Genomic DNA, 14,705 nt, shown 5'->3' with positions numbered 1-14,705 from the left:
TTACAGGGTTTTATATCCAGGAGCTCCACCAGGTTTTCAGAAAAGAAGACACATCCCCTTTTGCTTAGTTCAGCGGCAGGGAAGAAGTAACCATTTTGAAGTACTATCCACAACTTTCTCTTTAACAAAGGCCTCAAGAGAAGCTACTAGAACCTTATGTGATTTGGAGGAAGGGCAATTAGAAAACTCAGGGTCTTTCTAGCCTTCAGTCTCATAGGAGGGTAGGGAAGGCTAAAGAAGTGCTTTTTAGGGTGACAGACCAGGGATTCTGCTTATTGAATAAACAGATTTTCGTAAGTTGATAGAAATACCCTCTCTACCCAGTTCCTTACCACCACATTGGTAGGTCTCCAGTGGATTACAATTGAGAGTTGCAAGACCTCATGTTACTAGGAGTTTCTAGGGAATAGGGGAGACCAAAGTAATAATATAAAGGGAACTGAAGCTTTTGATGCTTTCAGGTACAAAAACATAAAACACAGTTTAACTTCTTATCAGGTCAATGTAAACTTCACATGAGAAGCCTGATGACCTTAGGTCCTATACATTCCACCAAATCATATTTTTCATCAAAAAATAAGCGTGGTCCCAGGTATCTTAAGGAAGGCTAAAACGGCAAAAAAAAAAAAAAAAAAAAAAAAAGCATTAGAATAATTTGTAGATATGACATTGATTTTTGAATCATTGTTTTAGTCAGCTTTTTCGCTAATGTGACTAAAAGGACCTGACCAGAATAATTAATTACAGGGGAGCAAAGCTTATTTGAAGGCTTATGGTTTCAGAGATCTCAATTCATAGACAGCAGGCTCCATTCCTCAGGGCTCAAGGTGAGGCAGAACATCATGGTGGAGGATAGCAGCTCAAATCATGATTAGGAAGCAGAGAGAGACAGGTCCAATACAAATATAAATTCCAAAGCCATGCCCCAATACCCACCTCCTTCAGCCACACCCTACCACTCAAGTTACCAATCAGTTAATCCTTATCAGGATTAATTTACTGATTAGGTTAACACTGTCACAAACCGGTCATTTCTCCTCTGAACCTTTTTTGCATTGTCTCATAGTGAGCTTTTCAAGAACACCACATCCAAACCATAGCAATTATCAAATAGAGAATATAAGTAAGATTGGATCTAATGGGGAAAGTAGGTTGTGTGCAAGAACAGATGGGTAATGCAAGCAAAGAATGATAATTCTACAGATAATTTAAAGAGAAGTGATGTCAAAAGCACTGACAGAAGTGAAGAATGCCTTTGGTGGATTTATCAAGAGGTTGGATAAGCTACGGGGGAAAATCAGTGAGCTTGGAGATAGGTCAATATAAACTTCCTCAGCTGGAAAGCAAAGAAAATAGAGAATGAAAACAACACCTAGGAACTATGGGATAGTTAGGAAACTTGTAACATGGAGATAAGACTATCAGAAGAAAAGGAAATGTTAAATAATATTGGCTAGGAATTTTCCAAAACTAATGATGGTCACCAAGCCACAGATGCAGATATGTCAGAATATCAAGCAATATAACTAAAAAATAGCTGTGTTTACACATATAACAAGTTTCAGATAATCAAAGTCCAAAGGTCATTGAAAGAGGCCTCAAGAAGAAATACAGAGGAAAAAGAATAAGAATTACAGATTTCTCATTAGAAACTGCAAACAATAAGAGAACAGAATGAAATATTTATAGTGTTGAAAGAACAAAGTCTGGAATCTGTCTAGAATTTCTGATTATCCCTCAAAAGTGAAGGAGAAATAAGACCTCTCCAAATCTGAGAGAGTTTGTCACTGGTAGAGCTTCCTCATAAGAAAGGGGAAAATAAATTTCTTGGAGAGAAGGAACTTTATATCAGGAACTGAAATCAACACACAGGAATAGCATCAAAGAAGGAATAAATGAATGCAAAATAAAATTCATAATTTCTATGCACATAATGACCCATCATAATGTGAAGCAAAAAAATATATGGAGAATTGTAAAAAGAGGTTAACAAATGCATTATTATGGTTACAAACTTCGACATCTTGTATCAGTAATTGACAGGTCAATCAGACAGAAAATCAGGATATAATTGAACTGAACAGTACTACTGTCCACTGGACTTAATGAACATTTACAGAATGTTTTCTCAAACTTACATGGAACATTTGCCAAGGTGGAACATATTCCAGGCCATGAAACACTGCTGCAGTCTGGCTGGGCACAAAATCACGAGCCACTCAAGCAGGAACAAACTTTATTTTTTGAAACTGCCGCCAATGCTCCGTATGTGTCCGGGAGATCACACGCGGCATTCTCCCCCGCGTTCTCCCGGAACCCCAGAGCAAGTTCCTTCCCTGGAATTCCCTCCTACTGCACTTCCCCAACCAATGGGAACTCTCCAGGAGTCCCGCAGCAGGCCGAGGTGCACAGCAGAAGTCCAATATCCATATGAATGTAAATCTTAACATAATCATATCATCTCAATGGCTAGCTGGCGTCACCTTTCAACCAAAAATGCCATGCATCATATTACTTGGCTGTGGCTCTTAGCAAAACACCTCAACAATTTTAGAAGTAATTATACTAACTAGGTTCTCAGATTCCAATGACATTAAATTAGAATTCAATAACAGAAAGATGGCTGGCTTAAGCTACATAAAAGATTAAACAACATACTTGTAAATAACACATGGTTCAAAGAAGTTTCAAGAGAAATTAATATTTTGAACTAAAAAGTACAACTTGAGGTTTGCACGATGCAGTAATGGCATTACTTGGAAGAAAACTGATAGTATTAAATGAACAGAAAATCAGACCGAAAATCAGTTAAGCTTCTAACATAGAAAGCTAGAGAAAGAAGAGCAATATAGACCTAAGGCAAGCAGAAGAGTAAAATTAGGAAATCAATAGAAATACAAAAGATGGTTCTTTGAAAAGAATAAAAATTGATAAGCCTGTAGTCTGGCTAAGAAAAAAAAGACAAATTAGTATTAAAAATTCTTAAAAGAGGGACTAATAGTACTGATTTCATGAATATCAAAAAAAGCTAGCAAAGTAATATTAATGAACAACTATGTACACAAAATTTGAGAAAGATGAAATTGACTAATTCAAGGATATTGTATACCAAAACTTAGGAGAAAAAAAAATCTATATAAACACACACACACACTCACAGTTTTGAGACATGATCTTGTGTTGCCTAGGCTGGCCTTGAACCTGAGATCCTCTTGCCTTAGCCTCCTGAGTAGCTAGGATTATAGGCACATGCCATCATGCCTGATGTATATTCATTAAACCAAATCAATAACCTTTCGAAAAAGACCCTGTGGATTCACTGCTGTTTTTCCAAACATGTAAGAAAGAAATGATAATATAATTTTATATAATCCCTTCCAGAAATGAGATGTAGAGGGAACACTTCCTAATTCATTTCATGAGCCAACATTATGCTAGTTCCCAAACAAGGTAAAGACATTAGAAGAATGAAAGCATTCAGGCCAATATATCTCCTGAACACAGATGGAAAAATACAACAGAATATCAAGTTGAAGTAAAAAATGTATACAAAATACTATACATAAGGACCAAGTGGGATTTATTCAAGGTATGTGAGATATTATGGTCCTGCTTCAACAAAAGCCAATTAATATAATCCATCATATTAAGAGCTCCCACAGTGAATAGGATTGAGGTTGAATAGGATTATGCCTCCCATATAGTCCTCACCAAGTCATGTAAGTCAATTTCACCAGCAATGTTTCCCCTCATTTGGAGACCTGGGGAGAACAGCAGTTATGATTTCTCTGTAGTCCACTGAAGAGCAGTGTATTGATACTGAAGGAAGATGATTGTACTAGAAGCATTTAAATGCATTGTACAAAACAAGAAAAACCCTGTAGTTCATAATAAAACATGATTTCTGATTTGTAATCTTTTCATTTAAATGGAACAAAAGCCTTTTATTTTTAACTGAAACTAACTCATTTTAAGAAAAACACGTTTATTGTAGGAAAATCAGCAAGTAAACATAATGAAAAAAAACTTCATAATTGTTAACTTCATGTATATGATTTTCCATCAAATTTCTAAAATGTTCTAGGGAATGGGAATATCAAAATGAATAAGAGAGACAGTGTCTACTCATGATATTTACATTCTAGGTGGAGACATAGTAAGCACTAAAAAACACAATAGCTTTTTAAAATATAATTTTAAAAAGGTGATAGGATAGATAGGGATTGCCTTGTAGGTGGAGGCTCCATGTGGGCAAAGAGTGCATCTTGACAAATTTTAGCAAAAACATAAGAGTAAGGCACATGTATGCGGGGGGAGGGGGGAGTGCATTTTAGGCAAAGAAATGGACAAGGGGCTAAGGCCTGAGGCAAGAAGCAGCTGAGTGTGTCTGCACAATAGGGAAGATGGATGTTGGTGAGAGGAAGCGACGTGGGAGGTGATGGTGGAAAAGGGGTGGCAAAGGGTCCGATTCTGAGGATCTCTGTGGATCAGATAATGAGTCTGGATTTAGCTCTCAAGTCAGTAAGTACTTTTAGAGCAGAAGAAAAAGACCAAAGAATCTCTCATTGGCTCTTTGGATCTTAGAAGCAGGTGGGATCTCTAGGTGAAAGCCCTTTCTAATGCCCAGTAACCCTGCTGGGTTGAACCGGAGAATGCATTCCCAGTTGGGTCTACAGCCGGTGCTACAGTAGCAAAGCCAATACCTGTGATACAGCAAAAGAAGCGTTTCAGTGGGGTATCTCTGAAGGCTCTACCTTGCTCTAGGACTCTCAGGTAATTGATGGGTCCTTTACTGCAGCTGCTTTGTAGTTCATGGGTTCACCAGTCCTCCTTCATTCACCCTTCACCAGGGTGAAAGCACGCCCCAGGAAAATTCTTGTGTACAAGCCCCTGAGGTCAGGATATGACTACCAGAATCCCCACCCATGATGGCCAGTACCAAGAGTGTGTTGGGAATGGGCCCACCACTGAATCGCACTAAGCTTGCATCTTTCCACATAAACCATGCTAAGCAAAGGCTGAATTATAACTAACCGGAGGCTTGATGATCCTCCAGGATCAAGGCAGGAGAAGAGGCTTGTAAGGAGCTGCTACAAGGCCATTTCTTATCCAGTACCTTTCTCCCCTGGAGTTATCATATCATACGTCCCCATAGCCTCTGTGGTTCTGAGGAGGTATGAGCTCCCTGCCCTGCCCCACCCTCAGAATAGAACTTCAGAATATTAAACTACTCAGCTTCAGTCTTTTGGCTGCTTAGCAATGAAATGTCTCACAACTCATGTTGCCATCATTCACCCATTTTGTTTTTTGAGTGTGAAATAAGGATTTTTGGCACATTTGCCTAATCTCCCTTTCACTGTCTATGTAAGTAACATAATTATATGCACCTAGAAGTGGATTGTTGTGCCTTAGCTGGTAGAATAACTGGGGCCTTGAATTAATTATGGGTGCTTAACAGTGCTACGCTACCCTACTTTCACTCACATCAGCCTTTTGACCTGCAACCTCTTATATACACATATCTTCTTGTATATGCAATCTTGGAGAGGAGCAGAGAAGATTTAAAAAGTATTTATGATCTGAAAAAACAGCAGGACAAACCCTGCTATTATAAACTCCACAGGTACACAGTGCCTACCATGTACTAGTGCTGAGATGCCCTAGCAACGAGCTCTAGATCAATGCTGATTAACATGTGAGTGAGTGCAGAAAAAAGGGAATGCTTGCTCTCCTGGAACTACTGATGTAGATCAGTCAAGCAGCTGCTGTGTTCCCACATAGATCTATTTGTAGCTGGAATTGATAAGTTTCCCTGGAAGTCAGCTGGAACCTAACCAGATTATTGTGAGAGACCAGCATTATAAAAACACTACACTCAAAGCTGCCTATCCATTTGTCAAGATAGAGGTCAAAAGAAGCCTTGTCTCATTGTCCCTTTTAATTTTTTTTTTTTTTTTGATTCTGGGGATTGAACTCAGGGGCACTTGACCACTGAGCCACATCCACAGCCCTATTTTGTATTTTATTTAGAGACAGGGTCTTACTGATCTGCTCAGCACTTTGTTTTTGCTGAGGCTGGCTTTGAACTCATCATCCTCCTGTCTCAGCCTCACAAGCCATTGGGATTACAGGAGTGCACCATCTCACCCAGAGCCCCTTTTAATTTTGCCATATTTTGCAAATAAATTTGATAGGAAGAAAAATGACCAGAGTTTTCAATGAGATCAATTAAGTCCTTATTTCAAAGATTTTTTTTTTTTTTTTAATAACCTGGCTGGGGTGTCTAGCTTAGCATGTGTGAGGCCCTGGGTTTGATCCCTACTACCACCACATAAAAAAGCTAACATTTTAGGGTTGGGATATAGCTCAGTGGTAGAAGCACTTCCCTAGCATGTGTGAAGCCCTAGGTTTGATCCCCAGCACCACAAAACAAAAATAAAAAATCAATGCTGGACACTGGAGAAGTATTTGCTCTCATACACTCTTTTTTAAAAATTATTTTTTAGTAATAGATGGACACAATATCTTTTGTTTCATTTATTTATTTTTATGTGGTACTGAGGATTGAATCCAGTGCCTTACTAGGCAAACGCTTTACCACTGAGCCACCACCGCAGCCCCTCTCATAGACTCTTAGTGGAAGATGATGTAATGCAAATATCATATCTCTTTAGGATAGTAAGGCAGTATATATAAATATGGCATTTTATCTGGCAACTCTAGTCTAGGAATTTATCTTTATAAAATAATAAAATATATGCATAAACGTATATAAGAATGTTAATTATGGCATGCTTATAAAAGTATTAGAGACATTTTTGCAGATTATGCAAATTATGGTAAACATTTGCAAAGAATTATTCTGCAGTTACTTTTTCAACTGAGGCATAGATAGCTATAGGAAAGATACCTGTGATGTATATATGAAGAAAATCTATTTGAAGAATGTGAAGTATAATTTGACTTACATTAAAAAAATATGAAAAAAAATATGAAAGATGAAAAAAAAAATTAAAAAAAATATATATTAGTAAATAAAAAAATATGGAAGTATTTTTAAAATCTGGAAGGAGAAAGGAAAATAACATTGTCTATGAGTGGATAGGTTTATAGAATTTTTAAAAATTGTCTTTGCTTCCTATTTTTTCTATCACATATATTGTTCTTATGATAACTATTATTTTTAAGTAGCTGGGCATGGTGGTGCATCCTGTAGTACCAGAAACTTGGGAGGCTGAGGCAGGAGGTTTGCAAGTTCAAAGCCAGCCTCAGCAATTTAGCAAAACCCTCAGAAACTTAGCAAGACCCTTTCTCAAAAAAAGTGTGTGTGTGTGTGTGTGTGTGTGTGTGTGTGTGTAGGGGGAACTGGGGATGTGGTAGGGTTGTGGCTCAGTGACTGAGTGCCCCTGGGTTAAATACTCAGTACCTAAAAAAATGAAAAATTATTTTTGAGTAAAAAATAATAAAAGGGGGCTGGGATATATAGCTCAGTTGATAGAATGCTTGCCTTGTATGCATAAGGCCCTGGGTTCAATCTGCAGCTCAAAAACAAACAAACAAAATAATAATAAAAGATCCTTTTCTTTAATCACTGTATTCTTTTTGGCCAAAAACAAGACATAAAAACAAAAATTATTGTTCCTTTATAGGAACAATAATGTGATTACAAATTACATGTTTTATTACCAAGTGTTTTTAAAAATGCAGTTAAAGGTTCTTTTACTAAACTCATCTTTCCTCAGCCCCTGATATATTCTCTTCTCTTCTATGGATTCTATTTGGAGAAATCATAAATGCTTTTCTTCCCAAAGATTCCAAGGAGAACTCAATCCTTGGTGGACTATTTTTTGTTGAGTTAAATACAGTTTGTGTAGCCAAATGACTGTATGGGGTTCTACCTGGGAGGTGGGGCCCCACTCATTGGAAAGGTCAACTCAGTGCTAACTGTGGTCCAAAGCTGGCAAATCAAGCTATAAGGCCAACCTAGGAGGCATGAGCTGGGAGAGAACCACAAAACCCTAACCCTGCAATTCAGTCCCAACGAGAACTGTGCCTGGATAAGAAATTAAAGCATCAGATCACCTCTCACTTTGAGTGAGTAGAGGCTTCCATCTACAGGGGAAGAAAGAATTCCCCAGTGTGAGGAAACATTTAGGAAAAGAATTCAGCTGTTCTGTAGGTGGCAGGAACTACTACATCACAATGATGGTGATAATGGCTAGTATTTGTTGAGTGATGATTTTTGTGTCCAGCACTGGATCTTACAGATATTTAACCGTTACACAGAGAGACCCTGTGGGGTAGCTAATACTGTTAGCATCCCCATTTTATTAGTGAAAGCAATTGTAAACACCAGCATAGGGAGGTTAAAAACCTGCCCAAAGCCACACAGTAAGAAAAAGGGTCAGGAATTGGTATCAGTTAGTCTGGTTCAAGAGATAGACTGTAAACCACAAAACTCACAATTTCAAAACATTGTGTTCTATTAGAATTGGTTGTGAGCTATTGCCTTCTGTTTGTCTCAATTTCAACTCAGAAAGATGGATAGTTTAATGCTGGTTACTTATAAGCAGGGTATAAATGAAATAATATTAGTCAAGGTTTACTGCCATGTCTGAGTTTACTGCTCTGTCTGAATTTAGAGGTTCAGGTGGAGAAAGTCATTCCAGATTAACAAAATTGAGGTTTGAGTAATTGCTCATATGTGCCAGCACCTAATGACCTATGTTTGATACATAGGGATCCAGAGTTCCTGCCCTAATGGCACTCACAAACACTTTGAGTAAGCAAATTTCCAATGCAGCCAAGTAACCACTGAAATCTTACAGGTAACTCACAGAGCAACCAAGTAACCACAGGAATAGAGGGACTTTGGGAGATGAAATGGTCAATTGCATAGTAGCAAACCTGGCTCCTTAGTGATATCCAGGCCCATTCAAGGCTATATCCCTGCCTCAGTGGGAAGGAATTGAGAGAAACTTCGAAAAATGAAACATTTTTGAATGGGAAAAAAGAATAACAAAAGTCACAGCTATTTCAACTCAGGTTCAGTAGATTCTTGTACTCAGGACAAATGTCTAGTCAGCTAGATAAAGCAGGAACTGGAAATCCTTAAGACAAAAGAAATTAAGTTTTTTCAGCTGGGCATAGGGTGCACACCTGTAATCCCAGTGGCTTGGGAGGCTGAGGCAGGAGGATTGTGAGTTCAAAGCCAGTCTCAGCAAAAACAAGGAGCTAAGCAACCCAGACACTGTCTCTAAACGAAAAGAAAGGGAGGAAGGAAGGAAGGAGAAATTAATGCCAGAGGGGGAGGGGTAGGAATCAGTGAAGCTTCACAGGGGAGGTGGCATTTGAAAGAAGTCTCACAAAGTTGGTGTTTGTTGAAACAGATAAAGGACAGGACACCTGGGGGCCTTTTAACCAAGGATGGGGTGTGGGGAAATGCAGGCCATGAGGCTGAAGGGTAAGTTGTGTTGAGTTGTAGACAGGATGATATGTGAAGGATCTAGGGGGCGAATTTTAAGGAGGCACTCACTCTCAGGCTTAGGCAAGAGTAGGGTTAGTACAGTGGTTGTGGCCAATAAGCAAAGAATTGACTTCAAAATCTCTTATATGGGTGATTTCCATTTTGAGAAGATGTACTTTTCCTTATTCTATATGAAACTAAAACCTTGGACATTATATATAAAAGAGTGTTAAGGTCTGTAAACAAGTCAGATTGGCACCTGTTATTTTGCCAGAGAAATGTTAGAGTCTGTAAACAAGTCTGGATGGCGCCTGGCAAAATGCCAGAGGGAGTGGTTTGTGAAGTAACAAAAGCAAGCCATTAAGTGTGGAGATTCCTTATTGGTTGACTGCTGTATCTATTTTATGCTAATTAGATAAGCTGTGTAAAATGTATAAATACTGCTCCTATCCTACAATAAATGCCTTCCATTCCTGCTGTATCAACATACACAAGTTATTCGTCACCCCCCAGTTATTTTGCTGCAGTCGGACTGCGACAAAAGAGCACATGTTTCAGACAAGTAGAAGAATTCTGACTAGTTAGAGACCTTGAGAATCCAAGGAATGTCATGGTGGTGAATTCCCTGGGTTTTGTTTTTGCCTTATATTTCCACACTTGGGGCTGAAGGTGCCTGCAACTTGGAAACACCAGTGAGTTCAGGCAACAGTCTCCAATAAAACCATACTCTGTTTAACCAAAGGACCAGGAAATGGGCAGCCTAGCAAGACAGAAAACTTTTACGAAGTTTCTGCTGTATTCTGACAAACACAAGGTAAACTGTGGCCCGACTCCAATCCCGCTAGAAAAGACTGAATGTAGGGTGTAGACTTCACCAGACTCTATTCTCACCAGACTGTAAAATGGTGTCTCAAACTACTCTTCCCTGCCTGGATGGTGTCAGAGAAGTCTCAGTAGAGCTGAGACTCAACCTGGGTGGTAATAATTCTCCATCATGTGGTATCAGTAGAGACCCTTGGGGAATTGAGATTTCCATCCTTACCCTATTGGTAATAAGATACCCTCCTACCCAGCTGCTGGGGTAGCATCAGAAGGAGGCCTATTGGAAACTGCACTGTCTGGAAACCAAAGCCACAAGGAGATTTTTCTGTAATCTTCTCTATAAGAACCTGGTTGAAGTCCTAGAGGCAAATCTCATGAAATTGTACCCCCGTCCCAACCAAAACAAAAATTGGGCCTCAGAGAGTTTTAATCTCTCAAAATAGTTCTCATTCAGCCTCCAGTAAGACATTAATTACCATTTAAATATTCCTACCAGTTGCTGGCTCTGATGATGGATTCTGTTCCTGGTAAGCTGTAGTGCTTTTTATTCATCTGTCTACCCATTTTATTTCTTTTTCTTTATTATTATTATTATTATTATTTGTGATGCCTTTTGCCCTGCTTGAATTCTCTGGTTGACTTCTGCAGAGCTGCTGATTTTTTTACTTTGTTCAGCATTTCTCTTGTTGTGAGGATGATAGTAACAATTCCCAAGCTCTTTACATGTGGGAACAGAAACTGAAAGTCCTGTGTTAATTTTTATCCATTATTTTATTTATTTAGATTTGTTCTTCAGTTTGGGTAATCTCAATATATCTTTAAGTTCACTGAAGTTTTCATTGCTTATCCCTTTCTTGTGGGCCACACTTTCTTGTTTCTTTATATATCTTAAGTCTTTCTAAAATTTGGACATTTAAAATAATATATCATGGAGCCGGGTGCAATGGCGCACGCCTATAATCCCAGCGAATTGGGAGGCTGAGGCAGTAGGATTGTGAGTTCAAAGCTAGCTTTAGCAAAAGTGAGGTGCTAAGCAACTCAGTGAGACCCTATCTAAATAAAATGCAAAATCCCTGGTACTCCCTGCCAAAAAATATACATTTATATTTATATTTCATGGCATCTTTGGAAATCAGATTCTTTCCTCTCTCTAGGGTTTGCTGTTTCTGTTGCTTAGTATAGTTGTTGTTTACTGTTTTTTTTCCTCTCAAATAGTTCTGTAAAGTCTGTATTCTTTGTCATATGTGGACACTGAAAAATCTACTGATTAGCTTAGTGGTCTCCTAACAAATGGGCAACTATTTCTTTAAATGTCTGGAAAAAATGGAATACCCTAGTCATTGTTGAGTGGCTTTGTTTGCATGTGAGGCATGCCTTCAAAGCTCAGCCAAGCAGTTGAAAACTCTTCCTTGGCCTTTTCTTCCTACTTGGGAAGAGCCTCAAGGTCAGCTCAAGGATATAGCTTTGGACTTAACCTTGAGCCTGCTCACAGTCCTGAACATGCATACAGCCTTACACATGTGCATGATCTCCTAGACTTCTGGGAACATGTTAGAGCTTTTCAAAATTCCTGCAGTTTTGGGATTTGGGGACATAATGTTTCCCCAGGTTTTCCTGTAAGCTTTTTTGGCCAATCTATCATTTGCCCCAAATGTTACCCACTACCTTAGGTAGGAAGTTAAAAGAAAATTGCCTGGAATAGTTTTTGCTGGAGTTCTGTTGGGAGAAGGATTATTACACTGGGTGATCTTCAGGTCAGGTCAGCTTTGCAAATGTGGTCTTAAAGGTAACCAGCAAAAAGTTCAAACAATGAGAGAGTTATTTGTTAATGAGGACTTGAAAGAACTCCACCTTTGTTCTGTTTCTCTGGTAGCTGCTCTGGAACATAGGCTGTTATTTCAAGGTTACTATGGAGCTAAAGAGCAAGTGATGGGACAATGCCACAGAGTTTGCTATTTATACTGATCTTTGGTTGTTTCTCTTGAATTAATGCTTTTTGGAATGCTGCAAGGCTTTAGTTGATTTCAAGAGTTAAGAAAAAATTGTTCTTAAAAAAATTTTGCTCGACTTGTATTTGTTTTATGGAATGACTTTGTGGAAGTTCTTATGCCACCATTTTTGTTGACATCTACTGTGCTATTCTTGATCTCATCCAGTTTGTAGCTAGCGCAGTAAGGAAATTGTAGTTAAAATAATTCCGTGCCTTTGCTGGATCAAAGTACCTTGAAATTATAGAATCCTGAATAAAGTGGGTAGCCTACTCAAATTACTTTGAGCCCTTTTGTCTTGTCTGTAAAGCACGGTATGATACCAATGAACCTATATCTGAATCCTGTTAAATGGCTAGATACTATTTCACTGGGTGGCTAAAATATAAAGTCTTAACAGTTTTCTATAATTGACTTTTTAGATTCATGAGCATTTTTAGATATCATTCTCTCCACATTACTTCCCTTTTATTTTATCCAGATTTGCTTTGGGTTAGCAATCAAACTTAAGTTTATCTGATGGAAACAAAATCTGAAAAGAGAAGACTGTGAGTCCCATGATGTCAGACAGTGTCTGGGCGATTCCGTTTCCATTGGTACTAAGCTGTATCTGAGCATAGAATGGAATTCAGAACTTCATGAAAGAAGAACTGCTGTCTAGAGGGTTGATGTCACACAGCCTGTGCCCTCACTGACAGTGGCTATCCATTCTGCCAACTCTGGTGGAAGATCACACTTCTCAAAGTGAGTTCTTCAATCCTGGATCTTAATAATTAGAGTCTGCTTTATTAAATTAAAGGTTGCTGAAGTTCCTGATAAAGATTGTCCTGTTTCATAAAATGTATTTTAATTGTAATTTTGTTTTTACTGCCAGACTTCATCCAGCCAAGAAGACTCAGAAGGTAGTGAGTATGCTTTGGTAGTCAGATTGTTTTTCTATCTCAGGGATTACTTTTTCACAGTTTCAGAAAGACAGATTAAACACATTGATTATTCCAAATTAGATTTATTGGGAGGATTTACAATTTAGAATTTAGAAGGAATAAAGGCAGTTTTCAGTAGAAGAATGGAAAAACTTTTGCCCTCAAACATGCATTATTTACAAAATGGATTTGCAGATTCTCAGAATTGTCAAAATAATAATATTGTGAAACAGTCATTCCCATGGGAAACCTCTAGATCCAATGTTCAGTGAGAGGTTAGTTCTGGCTGTGAATGAGAACAGTTCAGAGGCCCAAGCACAAAGCCATTAGCGCCACTGCAGGCCTGATTGTTAATTAAGGGCCACCATAACTTATGAGAGGCAAAGAGTCTGTCCACTGGATGTCTGTCCTTCTGCTCCTTCTGTCTGGGTTTTGAATCTCAGCTCTTTTCATACAGAAGTAAACCCTCTTACCCACCCCTGGCCAGCCTCAGCCTCTCTGGGAAGATCCCTCAAGCTTTACACACAGAGGATCTGTGTTTGGGTCTGTTCCTCCTCCCCTGAGGGAAGCGTGTGGAGGTTGCTGAGGGCATGTGGGAGGGAAGCCACCCTCACTGCTTGCCTACACTTCTCTGCCCAGGTATGTTTAAGTCTTTTGACCTCCGCACGATAATCATGCTCGCCATTGGTAGCGGGATCCTGGCGGCCATGCTCATGCTGATAGGACTGGTCCTCTGTCTTTACGTCAAACTCTCCAAGGCACTGAAGTGAGTCACATGGGTTGAGTAAGTGCCCCTCAGACGGGACACCCGGGGCTCTGCTTGACTGATCATTCCTTGCTGCCCTGGTCTCTCCCTGTGTGAGGTTAAGAGCTACATTTTGCATGTATAGTAGTTGAGGAGAGGAAAGGATGAGATAGGCACTCGGCACAGGGCCCAGAGAGTGTTCATCTAGGGCTGGTGTCCTGTACGTGACTGGCTTCAACTCTGAACCTCCCAGATACCCCTGATAATTGTAAGAGATACACTGTAAAGGAAAATTCTAAGGCCATGTTTTTTGTGTGTTTTTTCTTAAGAGCTACAAAGGAATGCTGTTCAAACAAGTTCCAGAGTAAGGGAAACCCACCTAAAGGCATCACCGAGACTTCTCCTGCCCTCCAGTGCTGTGATGAATGTAGCATGTATACAGATAATGATTCCCTGCCACCTTGCCTTTGTGGCACAAATGAGGGACTCTGACATGGGAATGGTGGACATAAAAATCTTGAGCAATATTTCTTTCTTAGTGGAATGTTTTATTATTCAAGTCAAGTTCTATAGTGTTTACATTATACTACATACTATAAAATGTTATTTTATGTTATTTTAAATAAATGTACAAAGTTGAAAATATTCCTCTCTTTCAGCATTTTTTCTTAGTTACACCTGCCTCTTATTTAAATATATTCATTACTTACTGTGAGACTTGGGTAAACAAGCATGTAATATTATATGGTAAAAGGAGAGGG

General features: G+C 38.9%; 1 pseudogene; it reads left to right on the top strand.

Annotated features, from left to right (window-relative positions):
• Positions 1-13,840: 13,840 nt before the first annotated feature.
• Positions 13,841-14,436, top strand: LOC143637982 (protein FAM24A pseudogene; annotated as a pseudogene).
• Positions 14,437-14,705: the final 269 nt, after the last annotated feature.

The sequence above is a fragment of the Callospermophilus lateralis genome, chromosome 15 (assembly GCF_048772815.1).
Source record: "Callospermophilus lateralis isolate mCalLat2 chromosome 15, mCalLat2.hap1, whole genome shotgun sequence".
In the NCBI taxonomy this organism is placed as follows: domain Eukaryota; kingdom Metazoa; phylum Chordata; class Mammalia; order Rodentia; family Sciuridae; genus Callospermophilus; species Callospermophilus lateralis.
The sequence above is the reverse complement of the archived record's forward strand: the minus strand, read 5'-3'. Positions and strand labels throughout refer to the sequence as shown.